General features: G+C 30.0%; 1 protein-coding gene across 2 annotated transcripts in view; it reads right to left on the bottom strand.

Annotated features, from left to right (window-relative positions):
- Positions 1 to 27,088, bottom strand: part of LOC112681662 (B-cell receptor CD22-like) — a 356,479-nt gene that overhangs the window by 164,026 nt on the left and 165,365 nt on the right. The gene's annotated exons all lie outside the window — the stretch shown is intronic.

Below are 27,088 nucleotides of genomic sequence, written 5' to 3'. Positions count from 1 at the left end.
GCGTAGTGGATATTAAGATCGCGGTACCAGCGTGTGCAGTACCATCAGGGTGATCTGTTCGGTGTGTTGTATAGCCTGGTATGTTGAAATGTTTCATTGGTGTTAGGTGTGTTTCTATAATCAGGGCGATATTTATTTATTTGTCGTAAAGTAAGTGTTGTAGTTCATTTTTATTGTGGGTTTAATGCATTTGCGTTCCAGAGTAATATTGATAAAGGAGGAGTTTGATTATTATTAGTTGACATTTTTCATTAATAATTTGTCGATGACTGTTGTTAGAAGTGAGATAAGTGGGTTAATGAGGAATTTGAATTCATTTAAAAAGGAGGTCAATTGAGTGAGTAGTCATATTTACGTTTTGTTAGTTTTGGTATTCGTTATTTGTGTGTATAGGATTTTTATTTTGTAGAATTGCCTGTGAGTAGGTTTGACTGTAATTTGAATTTTTTGGGTATGAGATACTGTTGAGAGATGGGTTGTACAAGATGGGATTATTGCGATTTGTGTTTTCTTCAGTTTTATCAGTGTTGCTTTTGCTTGGTGATTGTTTTTTTCGAAGTTGCTGCAGTTTTTTGAATACAAGACATCCACGATAATATGATGGGTGATCTCCGTTACATAACGCACATTTGGCAGGGAGGGCTCGACTTTTGGTGCATGTGTCAGTTCGGTGGTTTTCACCACAATGGACACATCTCGGATGGTTGTTACAGTAAGTTCTGGTGTGGCCGTAGTTTGGGCAATTTAAGCATTGTGGTGATAGTTTATTGATACGAGGTGCTTCAATTTTGACTTTGGTGTGGCATATAGTTTGGAGCTCGAATATGTTTTTATTGTGAGGCACTGGTTCTAGGTCTACAAAAAATAGTGGTAGTTTTATTTTTGAAACTCTATGCAGAGCGTTTGTGATGTTTCTTGCTTGAAATCCTTCTTTTTCGAGTTCTTCTTTTATGTAATATGGTGGAGTGGTGGGATGTCAATTTCTAATGACGATACGGTAAGGTTTGTTTTCTTTTAACTGATACGTAAAGAATTTAGTTTTTGCATCTTTTAGATATTTAATTATGGATCTGTATGCATTTGCAGAGGTAGTGTTAATTTTAATTGCTTCGGTAGAGTTTTTACAGGTAAAATCGTCAATCGGTTCAATAATGTTTTTTTTATTTTCTCTCAAAATTGTTGATAATTTTGAACTTTTGTTTTGATAAATATTGGTGGAGGTAATTTAGAAACGATTTCGTTTGCTTCATTTATTTCCATATCCGTTTCATCTTTTTGTGATAGGAAACTGAATTTATTAAGAGAGGAAAATTGCGTGCTAGCCGTCGTTTTAATTGTTTTTGGTAACTGACTTTATTTATCAGAATTTAAACGTTTGTGAGATTTGGGAGAGACGACATCAGTCCATTCGTAATTGAAAACGTCGTTTGTATCAGACTCGCTTAATTGGCTGTTACTCTTTAACTTTTGTACGGTGTTTTGATTGATAATTTTAATTGGGGAGATAGTCTTAGGTTTAGAGTTCATTTTTACTTAGGTGTTGTTACGTAAGTGAAGATACGGACTGAGAAGACGGTTTATTATACGTTATACGGGTTTGAATAATTAAAATAGTTACAGAAAGTCTTGTCTTGGGGTTTAAGGCCCCAGATGGGCAGCGATTTATTTTGTTGAAAAAAAGCACTTGAATTTCTTGTTTTTTTAACACTTTTCACAACAAAAACGGTTAAGTATTTAGTTTGATTTTTAATAAAATAGTAATTATCGAATAAATTAGATGCACACATTACGAATGCGGGACATCGAATGAAATATTATTTAATTAATTTTAAATTGGAATGTTCACAATACCGACAACGTTCACGTCATGGTCAAATCACAATCATCAGCTAACAATCAATTTAAACAATATTTTATCAGAACGTTACCTGCCCTTTCCTAGGATACATTTTCAGTGTGAATCAGAAACGCGTAGGTGCCAGTCAACTTATATTTGTCATATTGTAGTACTATGAATAAAAAAACCAAAGTAACTGACTGGGATTTTGAGAAAAGTACTTAATTGTTATATTAAATTATAATACATTATAATATAATATTTTATGTATATTACGAATATTATACATTCAAAAAGGGGAAAAATCCAAAAAAGTATATTAATTAAATAAAGATAATATGACACAATGTACCTATATATTAATAAAATAATTATTATAAAACTAAGAATATAAAACTATTTTAAATATTACATATCGTATTGTAGAAAATGGTGCTTTATGCAGGTTTTATAGCAGTTGATTAAACTGGTAAAGAATAAGCCGAAATTGTATGATGTAGAGATTGTCTATACTTAGTGGTGACCTAGCAAAATCATGTACGAACGACTCAGAATCACCACTTTACCATGACTATATCAGGATTGGACCATTGAATTACCTATCATTTTCAGACCTGAGTTTCTTTTACTGGAATAAACAATTATTTTTTTGCATAATCATTTTAATATGGGCGATGGTCGATCTTATCTAATTGTTGATAATAACCGAGTTTATATTGTAGTTAGGTAGGGGGTTATCGCAACGACCGACTGTATTTAGATTATATACGGGTTCGTCAGTCGAGTCGAGCCAAAGTAAGCTTTTCAAAAAATATGTAATCGTAGAAAATATATAGTCCACAAACGAAAATTATAGTTTTATTTTTCTTTAATCAAAGCTAACGACTATTTGGTCCTTCGGCCAAGGATGGCATTAATAATTAATTAAATATCGTAAAAGGTTCGTTCGTAAGAAATAAGTGAAGTTTCCAGGAACACGTATACTCCTATAGAAACGACTTTTTATAAAAGTAGCGACGGTAAAAGTTTTCAGTTGTGAAAATCGTTTAAATCCGTTCAAATACGTGTAGTGATCGTTCGAATACCGAAACAAAGTGCGTTCGGGAACATTCGTGAAATTTCCAGGAACGCGAATATTACTGTAAAAAAAAAAAAGAAAAATCACAGTGAAGAAAAAATTTGAGGTTAACATAACAAGAGAGCGTCGCCGTACCGCTCAGGACATCGGATATACTCAAGTCTACTAGTTAATTTATTTTGTAAAACCTTACGAGAAAAAGTTGAACCTCAAGCAGATCCAGGTCCATAATTGCCTCAAGTCTAACCGGTAAGAAAATATATTCCTTTTAGTTCCATTATATCCATACCTACCTTAAGTTTATTAGTATTTAAGTGGGTTTTTCCGGGTGGACACGGTTAATACAATATAAAGATATAATATGTTTAAAGTCCGTAATAACGAGCACATTGTGTAGATAATATTATTTTTACTATGAGTCATAAAATCTTATAAAATTAATCTCCATAAACTACGAAGTAGATACTAATTGAAAAAAAATATACATATACAATTATAATAATAAAACTCATAATCAATATAATCACGCATAGTCAATATATAGAACAATTGCCGCAGACTTAAAACATTTAATAATGCAAAGGGGACAGTTGAAATCATGGTTTGCGAAATTTATGCAAGAAGTGAAAGGTAAGGAAGATGTTAATCAAGTAAAAATTCGTAAAGCAAAGATTGAGGATATTTGGAGTGAGTTTGAGAAGGTACAAAGTTCGATAGAGGTAGAAGGTAACATGAGTGAACAGGAGAGCTACAGGATTGAATTTGAAGAAACGTATTTCCAAACAATCGCAGAAGCTGAAAATTGTATACAAAGTTCGGAAAAAGAAGAAGCGAAAAACGAGAGAAACGAGTTTACTGGATACACAAGGGATACAATACGAGATAATGAACAGATAAGTAGTTTGCCCAAAAATAAAGCACCAGTAAAATTAGCTGCGTTGAATATACCCACGTTTTCCGGAAATTATGAAGAGTGGTCAGCCTTCTATGATATTTTTACCGCGCTAATTGACAAAAATCCAGTATTATTATCGATTGAAAAGTTCTTTTATTTACGAAATGCTTTATCCGGTGAAGCGTTAAATTGCGTAAGCTGCCTTGAAACTACAGCCAAAAATTATGAAATCGCATGGAAAACATTAGTTGACCGGTTTAATAACAGAAAAATTGTAATTCAAACTCACGTAAAGTCAATTGTAGAATCCGAAATGATAAGTAATGAATTATCGGGAAAATTACGTTTATTCGTAGACAAGCTAAACGGGCACATGCAAGCTCTAGAGACATTAGGGCAAAGTCCAAACTTGTGGGATCCACTACATACCCATATAATATTGACAAAACTAGATAAGAATACAGTACGTAAGTGGTAAATAGGTGTAATAAGTGACAAAGTAGCGACTTCGCAACAGGTAAATGAATTTCTGGATAAACGCGCAAAAATGCAGGAGTCAATCAAAATTTCGAAGTAATTTATGACAAAGGGAACAATAAACACTGGGATTAAAGCAAAAAATATAAACTGGAAGAAAAGTCCAGTAAGATCTACGTCACTCGCGTCGACAGAAGGAATTAAATGTTACGTATGTAAATTATTACATGCAATATACCGTTGTCCAACATTTATTTCATTAACAGTATCGGATCGTATAAATAAAGTAGTAGAATTGAAGCTATGTAAAATCTGTTTACGCCAACATCCAGATAAAAATTGTATGTCAAGAAATTATTTTAAGTGCGCAAAACCTCACAATTCATTATTACACTATCCACGGCCGTCCTCAATGCAAGTAAACGCGGAGCAAGAAAAAAAATAGATGAAACCGATAAAGGTGAATGACCTGGTAATCAAGAGATAGCAGCGGCATCCACGACTAGTGCACATAGTATATTACCGACCGTATATGAACAGGTAATATTATCTACGGCGGTGATAAATGAGACAAATTTGATCGATTGATACGGTGTCGTGTTTTGCTAGACTCTGGCTCACAGACCAATTTTATTACTGAAAATATGGTACAAAGCTTACAATTAAAAAGGAACCGGGTATCGCATACGGTTCTATGTATTGGCGAGACAGTCCAAAATAATTCATCGTCAGCTACTGTGTCTATTGTGTCATGCGTAAATAAATTCTCCGTAAATATAATGTGTTTAATCGTCCCGCGCATTACAAACAAATTATCGTCGAAATATATAAAGGATAAAATCTCAATTCCTGATAAAGTATTTCTAGCCGATCCTTCGTTTCGTCAACCACAAAAAATAGATTTATTGATGGGTGCTAGTCATTTTTATGAACTATTAGAAGCTAGACAAATAAAAACGATACCTGGGAGACCAGTGTTACAGGAAACTAAATTTGGTTGGGTGGTATCTGGTCCAGTACACGAGTCAAGATGCAACGATATTTCAACATAAATGTATTCAAATTTACATGTATGCATAAAAAATACCAAATTCGGATTAGAAAATTTGGTATCGCAATTTTGGTGTATGGAAGAAGTATCGAAATGTTATCCCTATAGAGTAGAAGAAAAAGAGTGTAAACAACATTTCGATAATACCGTAATACGAGATAAAAACGGTAGGTTCATAGTACAACTTCCATTTCGTGACGATACTTCAAAACTAGGCACGTCGTATGAAATCGCCAAACGACGTCTGATTGCCACGGAAAGGCGTTTAGCGCAAAATTTAAATTTAATATTTGAATATTCAAAATTAATGACAGAATATAAGCTGTTAGGTTACATGGAACTAATTAGCGATAATGAAGAAAATAAAAATGTTGTAGCTTGTTATCTTCCGCATCATGCTGTTATAAATAAAAACAGTTCAACGACCAAAGTACGTGTTGTTCAAACGCGTCTTGTAAAACGTCATTCGGTTTAAGTCTGAACGACATAGTAATGAAAGGACCCGCTCTTCAAGACGAATTAATATACATTTTAGCCCGGTTCCGTACACATAAGTATGTGATTACCGCCGACATTACAAAAATGTACCGTCAAATAAAAGTAATAAAAGATCAACGAAACTATCAAAGAATATTATGGAGGGAAAAACCCGATTTGCCTATAAAAACGTACCAATTAACAACAGTGACATATGGGACAGTTCCGGCGTCATTCCTAGCCATAGGGTGTTTGCATAAATTGGCTGAACTAAAACATAATGAATATCCCATAGCATGTGACGTAATTGCACGTGACTTTTATATAGATGACCTGTTAAGTGGTGCTCCGACCAAAAGGGAAGTGATAAAATTACAAAACGACCTCGTCGAAATTTTGGGAGAAGCGAGCATGAGGTTATCAAAATGGTCTTCAAATAACAACGAAATATTAGAGAATATAATGCAATCTAATGAAAATGAATGCAAGTGTTTAAATCCAGATCTAAAAAAGATTAGAATTTCCGGCAAAATATGGGGAAATGAAAAGAATAAGGACATATCGAAAATCTTAGGATTAATGTGGGACTTTCGAGACGATACTTTTCGATATCAAATAAAAAAAAATTTCGAAATTAATAAGCCGACTAAACGTAACATTTTAGCATATATTGCTTCTATTTTTGACCCTTTAGGATTAGTAGGGCCAGTAGTGTTATGTTCCAAAATATTATTGCAAAATTTATGACAGTCTCAAACAGGATGGGATGAACCATTACTTGATGAAATAATAAATAAATGGAATGAGTACGGACAAGATTTATTATTGATAAATTAAATCAACGTTCCTCGACGTTGACACGCTACACCCATATCGACAGTTGTCAGATAATACAAATACATGGTTTTTCTGACGCGTTTATTAAAGGCTATGGAGCATGTCTATATTTACGTTGTACAGGAAAAAATAATGAAACGACCGTACAATTAATATGCGCAAAGTCTAAAGTGACGCCGTTAAAAACTATTTCTTTGCCACGTTTAGAATTGTGTGCAGCAGTATTACTCGCGCGACTACTAGTGTCACGCGTATTACCTAAATTAAATATAAACATCGAACGTACATATTTTTGGTGTGACTCCAGTATTGTCTTAGCGTGGATCTGTTCTTCCTCAAATAAATGAAAAATATTTGTAGCCAACCGAGTAGGAGAAATACATGAATTAACCACTGTTTCCGATTGGTTTCACGTACCGACTGAGTCGAACCCAGCGGATATTATATCGCGCGGTTGTGATTCTACACAATTATCCGAAAGTCTATTATGGTGGAACAGTCCCGAGTAGATGATAAAAGATATCAAATTATGGCCAAAAAATAATGAAAAAAGTGTTTTGAAAGAAAATGAAATAATAACCGAAGCCAAGGAAACGCAAGTATTCAATGTGGTGTTTGTGTCAAATAATTCAATTTTTCAACGATTTTTGTCATTCAAAAAAGTTTTACGCGTGATAGCTTATTGTTTTCGATTTATTAATAACGCGTTAAACGGTAGACAATTAAAATTAACTGGTCCAGTGTTGCCGACAGAATTGGAACGTAGCGAGATAGGTTTAATTCGCTTAATACAACAAGAACATTTTGAGTCCAAAACAAAAAATAAAAAAAATTACGTGCATCGATCTCGCAAATATCAAAAAAAAGTAAATTGTTTCGTTTACAGCCATTTTTAGATACAAATGGTATACTCAGGGTGGATGGTAGACTGAAAAATGCTATGTCTATTGATATTAATCAACCACATCCAATAATTATTCCCGTCAACAGCGCATTCACTAAACTACTTATTCGCGAGGAGCATGAAAACTTACTTTATGGTGATCCTCAAGCAGTAATATACTCTATAAGAACGCGATATTAGTCGTTAAACGCAAGAAGTACGATACGAAAAATAATTCACGAATGTGTTCATAGTTTTAGACAAAGGCCCATAATGGCAGATTTACCGAGTGACCGTATTGAGTCAGCAAGACCGTTTTATAAATGCGGTGTCGATTTTGCTGGTCCTTTTACGCTTAAAATAAGTTAACGGAGAAATGATCCATTAATAAAGGGATATGCTTGTATTTTTGTATGCTTTTCTACAAAGGCGGTACATATAGAATTGGTGAATGGGTTGAGTACACAGAATTTTTTACAGGCGTTAAATAGATTTTTTGATCGAAGGGGTTTGTGTAAGACAATTTACTCGGATAATGCTACTAATTTTGTAGGGGCGAACCGGCATTTAAAAGAAGTGTATGAATTATTTTTGTCAGTTAATCACCAAAGAGAGGTGCAAGAGGTCTTAACACATAAATATATTGAATAGAAATTTATCCCTCCTCGCTTTCCCCATCTTGGTGGTTTATGGGAGTCTTCAGTAAAGGCTATCAAAAATCTTTTGTTTAAAGTATTAGGTCAATCACATTTAACTTTCAAATACATGTATACCATGCTGACTCGGATAGAGGCCTGTCTTAATTTCCGACCAATAACTCCTCTTTCTTCTTGTCCTATGGATTTAAATGCTTTAACTTCCGGCCATTTTTTAATTGGTGAAGCAATAACTTCTCTTCCCAAACATGATCTTACAACAAGAGCTACCAACTGGTTAGATAGGTGGTGTCGAGTACAACAATTTTCTCAACAGTTGTGGAAAAGATGGAGTAAGGAATATTTAAATCAACTCCAAGTAAGGTATAAATGGGCTGAAGAAAAGGGATCTAAACTAATGATAGGTGCCGTTATCCTTATAAGAGAGGAAAATATTAGCCCGTTAAATTGGAAATTAGGTCACGTATTACGAGTTGTTCCGAGGTCTGATGGTGTTGTGCGCTCCGCCTGGATACAAACCGCGTCTGGTGAATTTCATCGCGCATCTCGAAATCTAAGTATTTTATCATTTTCTAATAATAAATAAATATTCAATTTAATTTGTATTACTATATGTTGTTTTGTTTTTGATAATATTTTTTCAGGCAAATTTGATTTATTACATGAATGTATTAATTTATTAAATGTGCAAATTAAATATTAAGTTTGTAATTTTTAATTTTTATTATTTTAAGTGTATTGTATGATTTTTTTTGTTTGTCAGTAGATTACTTTAGATTAAGATTTTATAATAAGTTGAAAATGTTCATTTTTTTAAGGTGGGCGGCTATGGTCAATCTTATCTAATTGTTGATAATAACCGAGTTTATATTGTAGTTAGGTAGGGGGTTATCGCGACGACCGACTGTCTTTAGATTATATACGGGTTCGTCAGTCGAGTCGAGTCAAAGTAGGCTTTTCAAAAAATGTGTAATCGTAGAAAATATACAGTCCACAAGCGAAAATTATAGTTTTATTTTTCTTTAATCAAAGCTACTGACCAAGCGATAATAAGAGAAAAAAAATATTTTAAATATTTTTTTTTCTTTTAGTTTTTTACGAATTTAAGAGCATGTCCTCTACAAGTGACATTGAGTATTAATGGTTGAAATACATATTTATAATAATATTTAAATAAAAACAAAATAAAACAAATATTTTTGTATATTACTTACGTCAAGTATGAAAAAATAATTATAGATAACCTATGTATAGTAAAAAATAACAAATATAGGTACTGTACATTTTATTCGTTAAACTGTAAAAAACATGCTCATCGGTTTCTTTGTTCAAAAAATCCAATTTCGATATGTTACCATCGCCCAATAAATCAAAAATGTCATGTTCGAGTAACCCTCTAGCCATTAAGTATATCATAAATAATTTAAAAAAACTATAATAATAAAATAATTAAACATTGTTATATAGGTAATATTAAATAAATGTATAATATAGTTCAATGAATTATTATAAATAATAACGCTGATTTGTATAAAAGTAATAGCTTAGTTAGGTTAGGTTAGTAGTCACTTTTACGTTATACGGATAGGTGTATACGAGTAAAAAAACGGTAAACGTAAGTTTGAAACAATAATTAGTGCACCGCGAGCCCTGCAAAACGAGACTGCGAAAAAGTGTTCGCGGCTAGACTAGTTTATCCACCTACGCGACGGCAAAATGGACGTTCTCGTTTTACGATGACGTATTTGTTCTCGTGTGAAATCGTCGAATACATTTGCCGAACTTAACGTCGAGCGGAGGATAAAGATGACGTCCGTCTCTTAGGTGCACCGTAAACGGATTACTGATGAGCGAGTGGTGAAACTTAGGTAGGGGACGAGGTTCGGATGGTGACGGTGACAATGACGGGCGAGCGTGCGAAACGATTATGATCAGAAAAGTTTCCGGTGACGGGCGAAACAGCGGAGGGTGGCAACCGACTTACGACGAGTGTCTGTGCGGAAAAATAAATATTTCTTGTCTCCGGGAATCGTATACTTACTCGTTTTTACGTAAATTCGACGACGAACGACAACGAACGACATCCGCATGCGCATAATATTCCCATTCAGCGCAGTTATATACCGTAAATCTCTAGCATAACAGTAAAAAAACATTAACGAAGAAGAAAAAAAAATCCTGAAGATGTGCAAGATACTGTAAATATGTATTTATATATATATATATATATATATATACGAGAGAAAATAATTCAAACCAATAGTGTCTGTAAAAAAAAAAAGAAAGGAAAAACTCCGTAAAGACACGGAATATATGCCATTTTCCACGTGCACACGTATATATGTGCGAAGAAAAACTTATTCGTGTATATTCTCCGCAGAGGTACGCCGAATGTATTTATGTATTATGTGTTAGAGTGAATGATTTTTCCGAACGACTCTATATCGAAATGATATACGAATGCGAATAAACAACGGATTTCCTGAATGCGACCATAAGTCGGACGCAAATAATCACAGTAAAACGGCGACATTATACATATATATATATATATATACAGAAAATCCTTTGCACTTCTTGTTAGTATTAACAACTAAACTATTTGCACGCGGTGTGCGATGGCAACAATATTCATATGTACAACTCGTCATCGAGAATACAGCATTTCATCGATTTATATGAATTCTGTAATTTCATATTATATATATATATATATTATATAGTAATATCATATTATAATATGATTCGAATTTGTTGTTACCGTGAAACACGCACGCTGTAGTAAGGAAGGAGAAATGTATCATTGGTAAAATAGGTGTTACCAAAAATACACATGATTCAGACGTTAAACAAAAGTTCGGAGTATAATTCATCAGATAAAAGTATAGTACATATAGAATGGTTGTATGCTAAAAAACACACACTCCACACATGAAAAATGTAAAACAAGGCCGTTTAAAAACTCGCAAAGTAGTTCACTATTTAAGAAAACAAAACTATTGAATTTAAATAAAGTACTAACTAAAAAGTACAGCAATCTATAATTAGTCAACAATCTACAGAAATTAGGAAGAATTAAATAACATTCTACAATATACACACGTAAAAATTTGCATAAGAAAAAATTTTTTCACATAAAAAAAACCCTTTTGTTGTCATTTAAGTATAACTTGTTGTTACAAGTAAATAGTACTTAATGTTTTTATTTTTTATGCCTTTCAGAAGTTTTGGGAACATTTTTTTCTTTAGCGTTAGTTGAGTAATTTAAATCTTTACATCGTTTGTACAATAAATAAATAAGTCAAATAAGATAAGAAGACGATGAATTATTTGAAGGCTGGCTTACAGCAGAATCATCTTTAAATAAGTATTATTATAAACAATTTTTTATTACAATTATACAAGTAGGAGAAGACCTATTTGCATTTATTCGTAATTAAAGAATATATTTTTTTTCATTAAAATTTAAAATGTAATTTTCAACGCCGTGGTGACTCTTACTGCTGTAGCAGTTAACCGCCAAGACTCGCGTTTGGTTGCAGGATAGGTATATTGAAGACCGATTGTACGATTCAAAGTTAACGATTGAAAAACAACAACAAGGCATATAATGGATGCACGTTGGGCTTAATAATAATAATAATAATAATAATAAATTAACAAATATTTATAATATAAATGACCAGAAGTTCATTCGCTGATCATAGACTTTTTACAATGATAATAATAAAAATTAGCGATTTGACTAATACCTGACGATGGAAATTATGAACATCATTCTTGACACCATGAGATGGGAGTTGCAGACAAGCAATGATGAAACAGCACACGCGAACCGGGCAACAACATGAACGTACCCGCCGTTTGAACAGCCACGGCGAAGACGCACTTATATCGAATATAACGGCGACGAAAAAAAGGTATACACACATTGATTAGCAGAAAAACAAAACGCGACCGCAAGTTAAAAAACGTACACGGGTCAAGGCGGCACCACGACGAGAAGAAAGAAAGTAAAAGATAAAAAAAAAAGACGAATGAATTGAAAATGAAAAGTGGCGAGTCACCGCTGTACGCGTAGTCATCGATGTCGCTGTGCATGATAATTGGTGAGACTCGAAGCCGGACTGTGATAGGCGGCGGTAGAGCGATCGGGATAGACCGATATCAAGCCTCCTTGGACATACGAATCATGTGGCACGAGTGCCGGCGGTGCGAACCAGGTACGGCTCGAACAGTAATTAATGTAAATTAATTGTTTGCACCAATGGCGTACCCAAGGGGGAAGGAGGTTCGGGTCCGGACCACCCATTGGAATTTTTACATACTAAAGGTTTAATAGTAAATAGTAAAATAATAGTATGTATGTGTATTTTAATTTCTCATTATCTTCAATATACAAATTTATAGATTGTATAATATATAAACCATACTATAGTATATTAAAAGTAATTTTTTGGTATTAAGTTATACTATAATTAAATTAGAGAACAGATAAAATAAAAATTGTGGATTCCCCCCCATGAAAAATTCCTGGGTACGCTACTGGTTTGCACCGATAATCTGTATGATTATTTAACTGTAGATGTATTTGTATATTAAGTAATATTATATAAATTATTTATTATATTATATATTTGTATAAAATAATATATTAAAAACAAAATAAATTTAATATTTCAATATTTATATAATCATATTTTAATAAAATATTAATTTAAGCCAAAAATTATACTTTTATATAATTTGCTTTAGGTCAAAGATATTTATTTTTATAACTAAATTAAATATGTGACTGGTAATATTTACATTTAATCGATAGACATTAATAAAAATATGTTTTTTTTATATTTTTATTTTTCGTGTATATACAATATGAGTGTTAAATTATTTATATAAAAATAATATACAACTTAATACAATTTATGACAACATTAATATACTATTTATTTATGTAAGTATGTGTATTACGAAAAATGTTTATTTGATAAACATTGACATTCAATACTACGTGTATTTTAATCATATAAAAAATATTATTATTATTTTTATTTTTATAAGCTCGAAAAAAATATAATAAATGTACACGTCGTTTTGGTGTGCACGATCGCAATACTGACGGGTGTAAATCATTTGATTGAAAAAGAAGAACAGTGTATTACTTCAGACTTACTTCAGTTTAAAGAATTTTTGATAAAAATTGACTTAAAGTCGTAAATTTAGGTTAAATATTGGCTAATTAATGATATTAACTGAAAACACAAATAACTGTAAAAGTTCGAATCACTTGTGTGATTTATCTACACATGCGTGCGGTAAATAAAACGCAAAAAAAAAAAACTTTTAATCAATCTTTAATTTTTTTATTTTTAATTTGCCTTTGTTCGGGTATTACAGCAACAACCTTTAATTGAAATTAAGAATTTTCAAGTGCTCAGAGATTACAAAATAGGAGAAAAAGTAATAATAATTAAAATACACTTAAATAAAACCTAATGATAAAAAAAAAAATAATAATAATAAACACTTAGGTTTGGTTAATTTGTTTACAACGGATACGCCAAAATGATGAATGGACACGACGAGTCCTATGCGTTTAACTGAATAACTCTACCGATCAAATACTATTGTATCACAAAGTTATTAAAATTTCAACTTATTTGCTCAATATCTATATATTTTATCTATAAATATGCAGCTCATTTGGGTCGTAGGAAAATAAAATGTATAACATGTTAGCGTACATTATTTTCATATACAGTATAAATCAACAATCATTAAATATTCTATTAAATGTAAAAAATATCAAGAGTTACGAAAATCCCAATGAACTGTGCAACGCTCGAGCAAATGTAGTTTGGTTTCATGTGTTTTAGATTTATACCTCTTTTGATTTAATGTAACTCATTTCTAATTTTAATACATGATTTTAAGATCTAAATCCTCATGATAATTTTACCAGGTAGTATATACCGTCCTTCTGACTTAGAATTCAAAGCATTACAAAAAAAACCATCGAAAACCACATGATTCGAATATTTATCATCAAACCCAATTAATTAATTAGCTAAATATCAAATTAGTTAATGGACAAATAGTGTAAAATGTAAATGTAAAATAGTAATATTTATTAGTCGTTTTATTAGATAGGATATCAACTTTGTCAATAATGGCCTATGTACATACTTTATTTTAAATTTAATTCGTCGATAAACAATTAATATAATTTATTGTAAATATATTTTTCTGTTATTGGCTAAGCGTGGACATTTCAAGGGAGGTACTTTATGGATATTATAGATGCGTTACAGATAATTATTATATCAGATAAAATGGTCTATATTAAATGTATAGAGCAAACCGGAAATCGATACTACAAAAATAAATAAAAAGAAAAAAATACTGGATAACGATATTCCTAAAAAGATAAAAATCAGTATTGGTATTAGAAATAAATATAGTTTAAAATAAGTATTTTATGCAGTTAGTTAAGTGAAATGAGAATATTCGTAAAATTTGATTATAAATATATTTAAGGGTAAAATGTAATAATTTTTTTTAATGGACTTTGAAAATAGGGCTATTATCAACCTGTGCTTAGTGTGTCGATAGAGGTGTAGTAGGGTTTACTCATATCCAAACAGTTGTTTCGAAACTCATGTTTTGGAACAGTTACTTTGGAGAGATGTAGTGGTTTCTTCATTTCGGGCTATGGTCCAGCCCGGAAAGCAAAACCGCAGGCGATCGGGTTCGAACCCGCGATCATATGTTCAAGCATAGCTATACATTATCCACTTAGTCACGATATCCTCCCGTCTCCCCATAATGTATAACTATATTTTTTTATCAAGTTGAAATATACAATCAATACCAGTGGACATAATAATTATACGTGGTATGTGAAAATAGATAACACGAAAAAACATATATTGAGCAAATAATCTACCCAATGACAATGATAATAAAACCCACCTAAATTGTTAATTTTCGAGTTTAATAAGGTGAATCATTATTTGAAATATTTTTCTCTATTTATTTTGTGTTCTAATCAAAATAAATGGTTAAAGTAGTACAAATGTTGAGGGGTACTATAATCACCGAAAATTGAAAAGCGTTCCATTATCAAAGTTTAAAACCTACTAAATTTTTTAGGTGTTCATGAGGCCAGATCTCTATAGTTTCTTCTTTTTCACGCATTTGTTAATATAAATCTTAATAGGGTGTAAAAACTAAAAACAAAAGTTCTCAAAAAAAAAAAAAAATTCCTACAACATATTAAGCCTGGTCAGTAAAAGTAAATTGCATTTTATGGTTTAAATTTTAAAAAAATGAATTCAAAATATTTTAATTGTTTTAATTTGTTAGGCATTGAGTTAATAGAAAAATTTATTTTACATATTTTATCATATTTTGGGAATTAAAGAATATAATACCTATTGTACCTAATAGTACCTATTTCTGATATTTTAAAATATATTGTCTGTAGAAAAGATCATATATGTTCAATTCTTAAATTTGGTTTTTATGTCATAGAAAAAAAAAAAATAGTATGAAAAAAGAACTAGAATACATAATAGCAAATATTTTATTGTATTATTTAATAATATGATAACTTGTCATAAATGTGTTGTTTTTACTAAATATTTTGTGATTTTATTTATTTTACTTATGAAAAATTTATATTAGTTATTTTGAATTAATTATCGTCTAACTATAACTGAACATAACATAATATATATTTTATTGTAACTTGTTTACACCATGACCATACCTCCAAAAATAGAAAACAAAAACTTTTCGTAGAGTCAGTAGATAATGTTGTCTTTACTTCAGTTTCAGAACAGCCACTATAATAACAAATTATATGTTGGTGTGTCGAGTACTCGAGTGACGGGTACGGGAGAGGGTACCTATGTTTTTACCATACACGAGTTAACTATTATCTACAAGAGCACCCGGGTTTAACTATCTATAAGTAGACACAGCATCAATTAAATAAATGATTTTGCCATGATTACAAAAATATTATCTTATATTTATTTCTTACATATCGCAATATATTATTGCATTATGAATATTTTCTTATTCTAAGTCCCAATTTTTTTTTCCATTTGTTCAAATGTATTAATGAATAATAATTAATTGCATGATATATTTTCTATTTTATGTGAAAATGTCTAACGCCATAAAGCATTTCCCTGAACTTTGGATATTTAAATTAAAGGAGACGCATAATCTTATCCTATATAAAAAGAGCGAATCCATCTTCCTCCTTCTCTACCCTACTTTAACCACTGGTTGTAATAGATCTCTGAACCATTTTTAGAACTAGTTGGAATTGAGAGAGATGAAAGTTCATATACATATATATATATATATATAAGTAAGGAAATATGAATATTTTTAATTCCATCTGTGACAGATTTGCACAGACGATGTATTTATTTTTGGGTACAACGATACCGGTCATGTTCAAGTTGTTGTTTGAGCGATAGTTATTTTTCATTGATAGCTGTACGTAAATTGGAACAGCAATGTTATTACAAACACACGTCGATCGCGTCTAAAATTTCATATGATTAATAGTAATAATAATAAGACCAACAAAACTGATTTGAACATAGAAGAACCGCTAACGTAGTGTAATATTTAATCCTGCATCCACAATACGGGTGACCACACGTGAATTGACATGACAAATTTATATCGTTAAAGCGGTCGGTAAAGTCCTTACGGTGGATTTGCTCGAAACGAGGTGCTGTGACGATTAGTGGTTTAAAATATTACATACTAAGTATGTCATACTTATATAATGATATATTCGTCGATATCATTGCCACGGCGGTGGCTGCACTCGTTTGTAAATAAATTTTAAGCATTGCGAGACCGCGCTTACGGTAGACAAGGGGGAGATTTGCAACAATGTGTATGATATTAATAATAACGCACAATCGCATTGAATTCAGTGGTACAGTAATTAAATTCATTACTTATTATTTTTCGTAGTCCTTTTCATAAAGGTGATCCAGCAACTATGCATATTTAAGTTATTACCTGGTGCTATCACTGTGAATATTACAAAAGTAATTTAAACGTATGCCGGTAAATGATTTACAGGCAACACAAATATAAATGTATATATTTAAACAGACACAGACAAACTTGAATAATATTATATTAACTCTTTAAGGTGTTAGATTCAATGTATTTTTGGTATACAAAAACTGGACAACTAGATAAAACTTCACACGTCACGGAACTGTCATTTTTAAATCCTTTTTCCATTTTTTTAATTGAAAGATAACTTTTTACACGTAAAATTGAATCGTTGAATTATTAATAATCGAATTTCTGAATAATTCTCAATTCTTTAAAATACAATTTAATTTTCTAACAATATTTAAAGTTATGAAAAAAATCTTCTTTTTCTATGTATATATCAAAATCTGGTTTTTCTACCAGGTCGTATTATTGTTTTTCCAGATCGAAATTGTATGGTTTTATACATTTTTACCATGGCACAATATTAGAAAGTACCTGGATTTTACTTCAGTGTAAAGCCGATTCAGACACCTCTATAAAAGTAATATTGATTGAAAACGCATTGGCTTTACGAAAAAAAAAGAAAAATATACTATATATCAAAATAAACTTTGCACAAAGTACATTTACTTATGTACTTTGCATAAAGTCTAAAGTATTAAATATTCCAAGATTGGTGGAGAGGTTTGCAATTGACCATCTACATGAATGCATACTACTTATTACGTTTTGTGTTCCACCTACTGTAGCAATGTAATTATGTAAACAAACGTAAAAAAAATAATTCCGCTGAAATACTGTTGTGATATGTCCTTTTCAATTCGTGCATTTTTAGTTTTCATGCAAAATAATGTTAGTATTATTTATACAAGTAGGTACTAACTAAGTATATGATTATAATTGATTACTAATACTATTGATTGCTTGTCTATTATACTCAATTATTCTTATTGTACCAGATGTGTACAGATTGTATAATTTCCTATACAAATATTAATAATAATAATAATAATAAAATAATTATTAATAATAATTAATAAATAAATTTGTGGTCAAATTTTATTTGTTTTATTTGTACTAGGTTACATAATTAATTTTACCTGTCTCACAAAAGCGATGATGTAAACGTTTATTTTGTCTCTAAAAAATGTGTTGTGTTATAAGCGTTTTTTAACTACCCAATTCAAAAACTTGAAGTTTGAAAATTCAAAAAAATGTATTTTTACTTCTTGATAACATTTTTATGCAACTAAAATATTTACGATTTTCTTATATAATTATATTAAAACTATTTTGTACAGTATTTTTATTATTGTTCATAATACATTCTACTTTACACTTTTGTTCCGACAAAATCCATTAATTTATCGTTATAATATGTGCTTGTTAGATTATATATTACTAGCTTAGACATTATTACTGGAATATTTATAACGTTTTAATAAATTATAAAAAAAAAAAATATATATTAATTTAAAATAATAATTTTACTAGGATCAAATTTATAGCTAGTGTTCTGTACAACAGAGTTGGGCATTAGTCGAATAAAATATTACTCGATTGATTATTTGAATAAAAAAATATTTTCATTAATTTATTCCTAATTGTATTATTGATTTTTATTTTTATTCGTTATTTTAATTTGTATTATTATTCGTTATTCATTATTCGAAGATTTTTATTTACTATATTTTATTCATTATTCATTTATTCGTTATTCCCTATAATCATAAAAATAATAAATTTAAATCCTAAATAACGATGTATAATAATAATAGTCTTATTATTTATACTTAATATATATATTAATACATACAATAATTGATAAAACTAAATTAAATATACTTTTATATTTAATATCATTATTTAATTAATATTATTCATAATTTTAACGAATAAATTTATTTAGTACACTACAATTATTTAGAATAAAAAAATATTTTTTATTCATAAATAAATTAGTTCTTCATGCTTATATTTTTATTCTTTTTTTTTTATTTGTTTTTGCTCATCTTTGCTATACAATGATGAACGATCCATTGAAAAATTATATTACATCGTGCTTTTATACGTAAAACGTATTACCTACAAAGTAAAATAATAATTTACAGAGATTCTTCGCCCCCGAGTTGCCAACAATTTATTTTGCTATTTCTCAAACGATCGTTATGCAGTCAGGATAACAAACGTCGGAACGCACACATATTATATGATTAAAAAGCATACCAAAATGCACATTTAGGTTATCAAACTTACTTATACACACAAATGCATTGATTTGGGATGGCTCAAATAAATTTAATTCGACTGAAATGATTAACGGTTACTTGCATGTCGATCATTTTTTTTTATTATTTTCCGGAAGAAAATAATGCCATTGATTTTTCATAATAACAATTTGTACTAAAACGGTTGATGTATTTGTTTGACTCGTAAAAAAAAAATGGATCTCGTTATTATTGCAATATGAGAAATTTACGCGTATAGTCGACCTCATGCACATATTTATATGATAGCTTTTTTTTTATACGTAAAAAAAGATACCCGTCAAAGAATTACGTTCGTGAGTGAATAAGTGATATCGTACTGCGGAGTGTTAAAGGAGAAAAGGAGATGGTGGTAGCATGAGATTTGAGTTGAATAACTCGGAAAGCGTTTATAAATTTGGACAAAATCCAAGCTTAACGTCAAAGAATATAATGTATACTAGAAAACCAAAAAACTCTAAAGCCTTTCGAAATGTTAGTTTTGATACTCATACTGATATACGCTTGTATGCGTCAATACAATAATAACGTATATATCATATATTGGCAATGACGGCTGATTTTACCCCTACGATAAACGGAAACTACAGTTGGGAAACCGATCTATTAATCGATAAAAATGAGAGATCAATGTTGAACATATTAATGTTTTAATGATTTGATTATTATTTATATTTTAATATTTTGAGCAATAAATAGCAGAAAATCAATCCAGATCTGTGTTAAATCATTATCCAGTCATTTAACTTGTTGTTTAATTCGATCGTTAAAATAAAAATAGCTAATATAATGAATGTATAAGCGAAAAAAAATATTCGGACGACATTTATATCGACCCATAATACGTGCCAATAAATTATACGTTTACAATAATTTAGATTTTATACTCTGCGGGATGACCGTAAAAAATTATATTTTATTTGCATTATTGAACTTTCTCGGGATATACTATATATAGTAGTATTAATTTTGTTAAATAATTATTGGTTGATTGCACCTATTCATTTGATTCATTATATTTGTATGATATCCATCTTATGATATCTAAAATATTTAACAACTACTGATTAAAACGGTGCCAAAATTGGAATTTCAATAGTGTGTATGATAGTGTATTGTGATGTTAATATTATTTAAATATTTATTTTCTACTGTTTAAATTTAAAATATATCTTTTAAGTCTTTATTTATATAAATATTTATAATTTTTACTGCTCTTTTTTTATTGCTATTATAATAGTTATTTTAATTTCAAACACAATTATACAATGTTTGAGTTAATATTATTTTTCTATTAAAGTTCAACAAATTTAACAAGTCTAACGAATTGTGTAACGGATGTAAACAATAAAATTAGTTTCTTCCGACCGTTAGAGAGAATTCATATCCTCAGAGAGATTTTGAAGCAATATTTTAGGCAAACAAAGTGAAAATAATCGGTTCATATATTTTGTAATCAAAATTTCATATTTCTAAGTTAAACATTAATTAAATCGTTCTGTCAATGATGACAAATAATTGTTCTAACAAATTTATCAAATTTACCTGGAACCTACTAATTTTAAATTTAAATAATGTTAAAAATATTTGATTTAATAAAGTATGCGTCGTATCAATCAAAATCTTTTATATTTTAATTTATTTGTAATATTGTGGATTAAACATTGCAGTATTATTAATTATTTATAGAAGCACTTGGACATCATCGTAATATTATATTGTATTGAAGTACATAACATAATTTACATACCTATCGATGGTTAAAAATTCCTAAAATCTTATTCGTAAATCAATAATACCAATAAGCCTTTTATTATATTAATACTACTAAAAAAAATTATTCAATAGAACTTACTGATTATTAATGCAAAACTATTAAAGCTCTATTTCATGGTATATTATTAACATATCGCTCATGCCTAAATATTTTTAACGCACTGTTTTTGTTTTATTTATTATTTTATATTCATTTTCTATCCTCGAAAAATCATAATTTGGAATTAGACGTACAATATGAATAAAAAATTTTTGATTTTTTTGTATTAATAAACTATGAATTTACTACACGTAGAACTAATTTCAATGTTTTGTAAATTTCTATCTGTTTTAAATGTAAGTAATTTAAATTATTTATTTCAATCGTTAAGTTTAAAAATGACAGTTTTTTCCCCATACAGTTATGCTTTGACAAAATGTAGTATACTACCAATATCAGTGACTAATATTTTTCAACTGATAATCAGAATATTTCCCATGTTTTATTAATATTTATTTTGATCTAATCCTCTAACATAAGTTTAAGAAATTTGTATCGTTGATTATTCCTCATTATTCGTTCTATGTAGATTATAACATCTGACTTTTTTGATCTACAAATATTCCTTATTTTATTTTTTCTATTTTTCCAATACACATCCATTGGACAAGAATTCAATTTCCAATACAATATTAGCCTTTAAAGATATTTTAAATATCATCAATTTACTTTCATGTTAACTCATTAGTGTCCATATTTAAATTACATAATAGTAGTAAAGAGAACACAAGGCATCTTATAAATCTAATTTTGATATTCAGAATCGTATTGTGACGCTCTGATACTTTAAATGTATTAATTTATTATAAACAGGCAAAATAACCTTGTGGTAAAGTAATATGTAACGAACAAATGTTAACTAAATAAAACTAGTATTGACATAAACAATATCATTAAAATTATAGAAAACATACTTCTATAATTTTTAAAATATTTCTCTAGCTCTTTCAATTCCATAAATAGGAAAGTTAATGTTCCGAGCTATATTTATATACATACATATATATATATATATATATATATATATAATTTTGTACTTGTTTTATACGTAATTTTTAATTGTTCATTACTCTCTTAAGAAATGAGTGTTTTGTAGAGTCAAATACTTTTATTTGTTCTAGAATCAAACTATATATTTCTCATTGATTTCCACCTCAATTCTAACCTAATATCATTCCTCGCTAAATTGAAATATTATCTGCGATTTATCTATTAAAGTATAAAGATAGTTTTTTATTACCACACAAATTAATTTGTATTCCTATACTTCTCTTTTATCTTTTACAAATATTCGTACTTTCAGTATATTTATTTTTTATTAATCGATAAAATACGCATATATTATGTGTGGATCAATATCTTTTGAAAAACAGTTCTAGACAAAAAAATATGTCTCTTGCATTGAATTTTCGAAGCTTGATTGCATGATAAAAGTTTAACGTAAAGAACCATCGTTGAATTAATAAAAATAATTTTAGTAAGTATCTTATAAGTCTAATAGTGTAAGATCATCAGAATAATTTGTATATATAATTCTATGCTATATTATAAAATGGATCAATTATAATTTTATTCAAGACAAAATATCATGTTATTTGGGTAGCTTAAGTTCAAAATTAATTTTCACTTCAAAATGCATTCAATACATATTATAGGTGGTGCGTTTAACATTTATCCATACTTTTTGGTCACAATAATATCTTATACATTTTTACGATTACATAATAATTTGAATAAATGTAAGTATATAGTCAAAATTTTATACATTTTCTTCAAGCATTTGTAAAGTTTTAAATTTTAAATTTTTCCAAGATTTTGAAAATGCAGAAGTCTAGATTGATGTACATAAAACTCGCAGTATGTAGAATAAAATATAATTGTATTGCTCTTTATTTTGACTCAATAGTATTTATCTAGAAAAAGTTTTAACTATTTTTGATGTAGGGTTTTGAGTAACCAATATTTTTTCCAGCTGCCTCTATGATGAGATTTGTGAACTTAGTAACTGTATTTTCAATACTAGTACCATTGTCGGAATAATCTGTAAAATAAATTTTCACTTAGAGATATTTTGAAAATAATAAACAGTCAGAATTTTTTAAATTCCATTTTACCGTAGAGTTACTCGTTTGATATAAATTTGAGATAATTTTAATGGTGATGGTCACTATTTTATACTTAATTTTACACTTGTCAATATAGTTTTTGTGCTGTGGTAAGGGTGGAAAACGTTAATAGTTGTTGAAAGGTTTTTATTAAAAGGATTTATTTTGATTTACTTGTTATTAATTATTAAAGTAATATCTTATTGTTCCCATAGTTTTTTTTTTTTTATTATTTTTACTTTTGGATCGGTTTTATATGCATCCCAATACCATTTATACTGTTAAAAATACTGAAAATAATGAACGGTCGTGGTAACTGATAATATTTTTTAAATCCCGGAATGTGAAGATTTATTGATTGGAAATATAGATGTTACAGAGGGTGGTATTTGTTTAGAGTGTAATAGATATTGCAACAACTTCTATGTTTGAACAGTTGGGCATTTCTTCTCAAAGAAACGAATTGTGCAAACATCACCACTTGCCCTCTGGCAATTTCTGTGATTTTTTTTTTTTTGCATATTGGTAGTTATTTATGTTGGGTGGGATTCATTGTGCTAAAGATTGGTTTATTATAGAGAGATTGAAATTGGTTTGTGTAAATTAATTATGAGTTTATTTCTTCCATATTTTTTAGGAGTGCGATAAGATTCCACTTTATGATATTTTGTTGTTTTGGCTACATTATTGATCAGAGGGTGTTTGTTTGTTGGATAAAGCTCTATTAAAATAGAGCGTTGCTGAGTCTTGAGAATCTATTTTTGATTTTAATTTTAGTCCGAATATAATCTATAATTTCAATAATTTTGTAACAAGATATGTTACACGGTTTTAACAATAGTGTTGGGTTAAGTAAGCCGAGTGAGTCATCTATATTTGAATTTGTCGTAATTGATTTTAAATTTTCGTTTTGTTAAAAAATATAATTTATTCGGTTCTAGGGTATTATCAAGTGTAGTTATTATTTTTTTGATGGAGTTTGTATGTTTACATTTTTTTTGTGTTAGTTTAATACTAACATATTAACATAATTAACATATTAAAACTTCAATAAATCCTGTTATATCAATAATTCCTTTGTACAGAAAGCCAACCCTGATATCTTCCAATTCTCTTCCCCCCCCCCTATTTCCAATTCATAACCCACAAAGAAAAAAAAGAAAAATTGTCATCCCAATAATTACTACGTGCCCCAATTTCCTAACCTCTCGTCCCAAAACTCTCCACTCTCTTCTTCAAACAGTAACTTTTTTAATTTTTCCGACCTTTCTGGTTCTAATAACTCAAGTGCAGAGTGGAATTTTTCCCTAACTGAAAAAATATCCGACGATCTTCTCCATTACACAGAGAATAACTTCAATTCACCCGCCACCATAAAATCAATAATTGAGTCATCACTTAATCAATTTCTAACACTTAGCTCTGATGATAAGACGTACTAATACATGTCCTTCTTTGTCCCCTTCACTCCCTTCTTGCTCCTCCAACCACTACAAAATCATTCAATGGAACGTAAGAAGTATTCGATCCCGATCATTGGACCTTGTCTCATTAATCCACAAGGAAGGGTGCTCTTTCGTTTTGGGTTTTTGATTTTTTTTAAGGGTTTTTAGGGGTGTTACGGGTTAGGGTTTATTCGGGTGCAAAGCTCTGCATTTCTCCTTCTGGCAATCCTCCAACTTCATTAATTGATAATATTTTCCAGTTCGTTGAGTTGGTTGGTAACGATTCTATTTTGGGCAGTGACATCAACGGTCACCATCCAGCATAGAAAAATAGCTCTAACCTAAATCTTCGTGGTAATATCACATACTCCTCTATCTCCATTTGCGGACTAAGTCTCCTTAACTCTGGTACCCCAACACGTTTAAATCACCCCTCCTTCCCAAACACAGCAGTCGACATAACTGTATCTTCTAGTACATAGTTCGGGCGGCTCTTCTGGTTGCCCCTCGACGATCCGCATGGTAGCGATCATTTTCCAGTTAACATTGAATACACAGGTACTCATTCTTCTAACGATGCGTATACTTCTTCTTCCATATTTAATTTATCCGAAGCTATTTGGAGTCAGTTTTTTTCAAATGTCGATTCTTTCATCTATTCCTTCGTAATCACACCTTCCACCATCGTCAATTATAATAACTTTATTTCTATTCTGTCGAATTCCTGCTAAAACACTGTTCCTTTTAAAAGGAACTCCAGAAAATTCTCTTCCACTTCTCCTATATGGGAGAACACTTCTTGCACCGATGCAGTTAAATCCCGCTACGCCGCTTTCCGGCGTTATAGAACCATGGGTTCCAGTAGGGAGTATATTTCTTACCAAAAAGCCAATTCAGTCACCAAATGCATTCTCAAAACTGCAAAGAAGAAATCCTGGCAGAACTTTTGTTCCACCCTTGATCCATCTTCATGATTTATGTTCAAGTACTAAAAAGTTTAAAAATTATGTCAACCGAACCATTCCTTCCACCAACAATATAGTTGTCTTATTTCCCCTTGTTCTTCTCATCAAATTTTTAGTTTTTCGACTCCATACTGATAAAAAATGCGTTCAATTCCTATGGGTGCCTAGTCAAGCGGTATCACTGTTAACAAACATACCGATGCACATGCCTTTCTACCAAATTCCACATCCTAACCTCTCCCTTTAAAGTTCCATCCTTTGATCTTCTTCCTATTCAACAAAAATTATTGCGTAATGTATGACAATCGAAATGGGCCTCTCCTCCCCCAAATTAGGCCTGTTGGCATAGAAACATATGTCCAACTATCCCTCCCAATCCCTAGTTCAAAGTTTTAAACATCCCTAGGCATCTCATCGTCACATTTACTCGTCTCAGAATCGGACACAATCTTCTTTCCAACCACTCTTTCCGGCTTTCTTTAAACTCTTCTCCTTTTTGTACACTCCATTCAACAGAAGCCGTGTGTGATCTCAATCACCTATTATTCCACTGCTATTCCCTTCATTCTAGTAGACTTTTTCTCATCTAGCTCACTACTGTACTCGGTTACCCCAGACTTGATACCAAACTCCTTTTGAACACCCGATCCACCATTTTGATAAACTCAATCTCTAATTTAATTATCAGTGCTGGCTTTCTAATTTAAACTACATGTAAATATAAATGTACCATTTATCTTATAATATATTACCTCATAGCTGCATTATAAAAGTTTATGGATGATGGCATTTTTAAAGTAGAAGAGAACAAAAATATATTTTCAATAATATACTGTCACATTAAAATTCTTTATACAATAAAATAAATAATAATTGAACTTACATTTTTTGTATTATGTTAATATTATTTTTGATTTATGTTTGACGGACTTATCATTCTATCCGGATATATCAGCAACAATCGTTTTTCTGTTGTAATACTGTATTGCGTGTCTAACAGTTTTTGTTTTTTACTCAGACAAATGTCAAATACCTGTCATTTAAATTTCATCGATCCAAACCTCGGACTCAAAAAGTGTAAAACGTACCTAATGTAAACGATGGCGTTCATTATTATTAATATTATTATTTTTATTATTAATATTATTATTATTACTATTATTATAACTATTATTATTATTATTACTATTATTATTACTATTATTATAACTATTATTATTATTATTATTATTATTATTATTATTATTATTATTATTA

The sequence above is a fragment of the Sipha flava genome, unplaced genomic scaffold (genome assembly GCF_003268045.1).
Source record: "Sipha flava isolate LNK unplaced genomic scaffold, YSA_version1 194_pilon_pilon, whole genome shotgun sequence".
NCBI lineage: Eukaryota > Metazoa > Arthropoda > Insecta > Hemiptera > Aphididae > Sipha > Sipha flava.
Note: the sequence above shows the minus strand (reverse complement) of the source record. Positions and strands in the feature narration are given on the sequence as shown.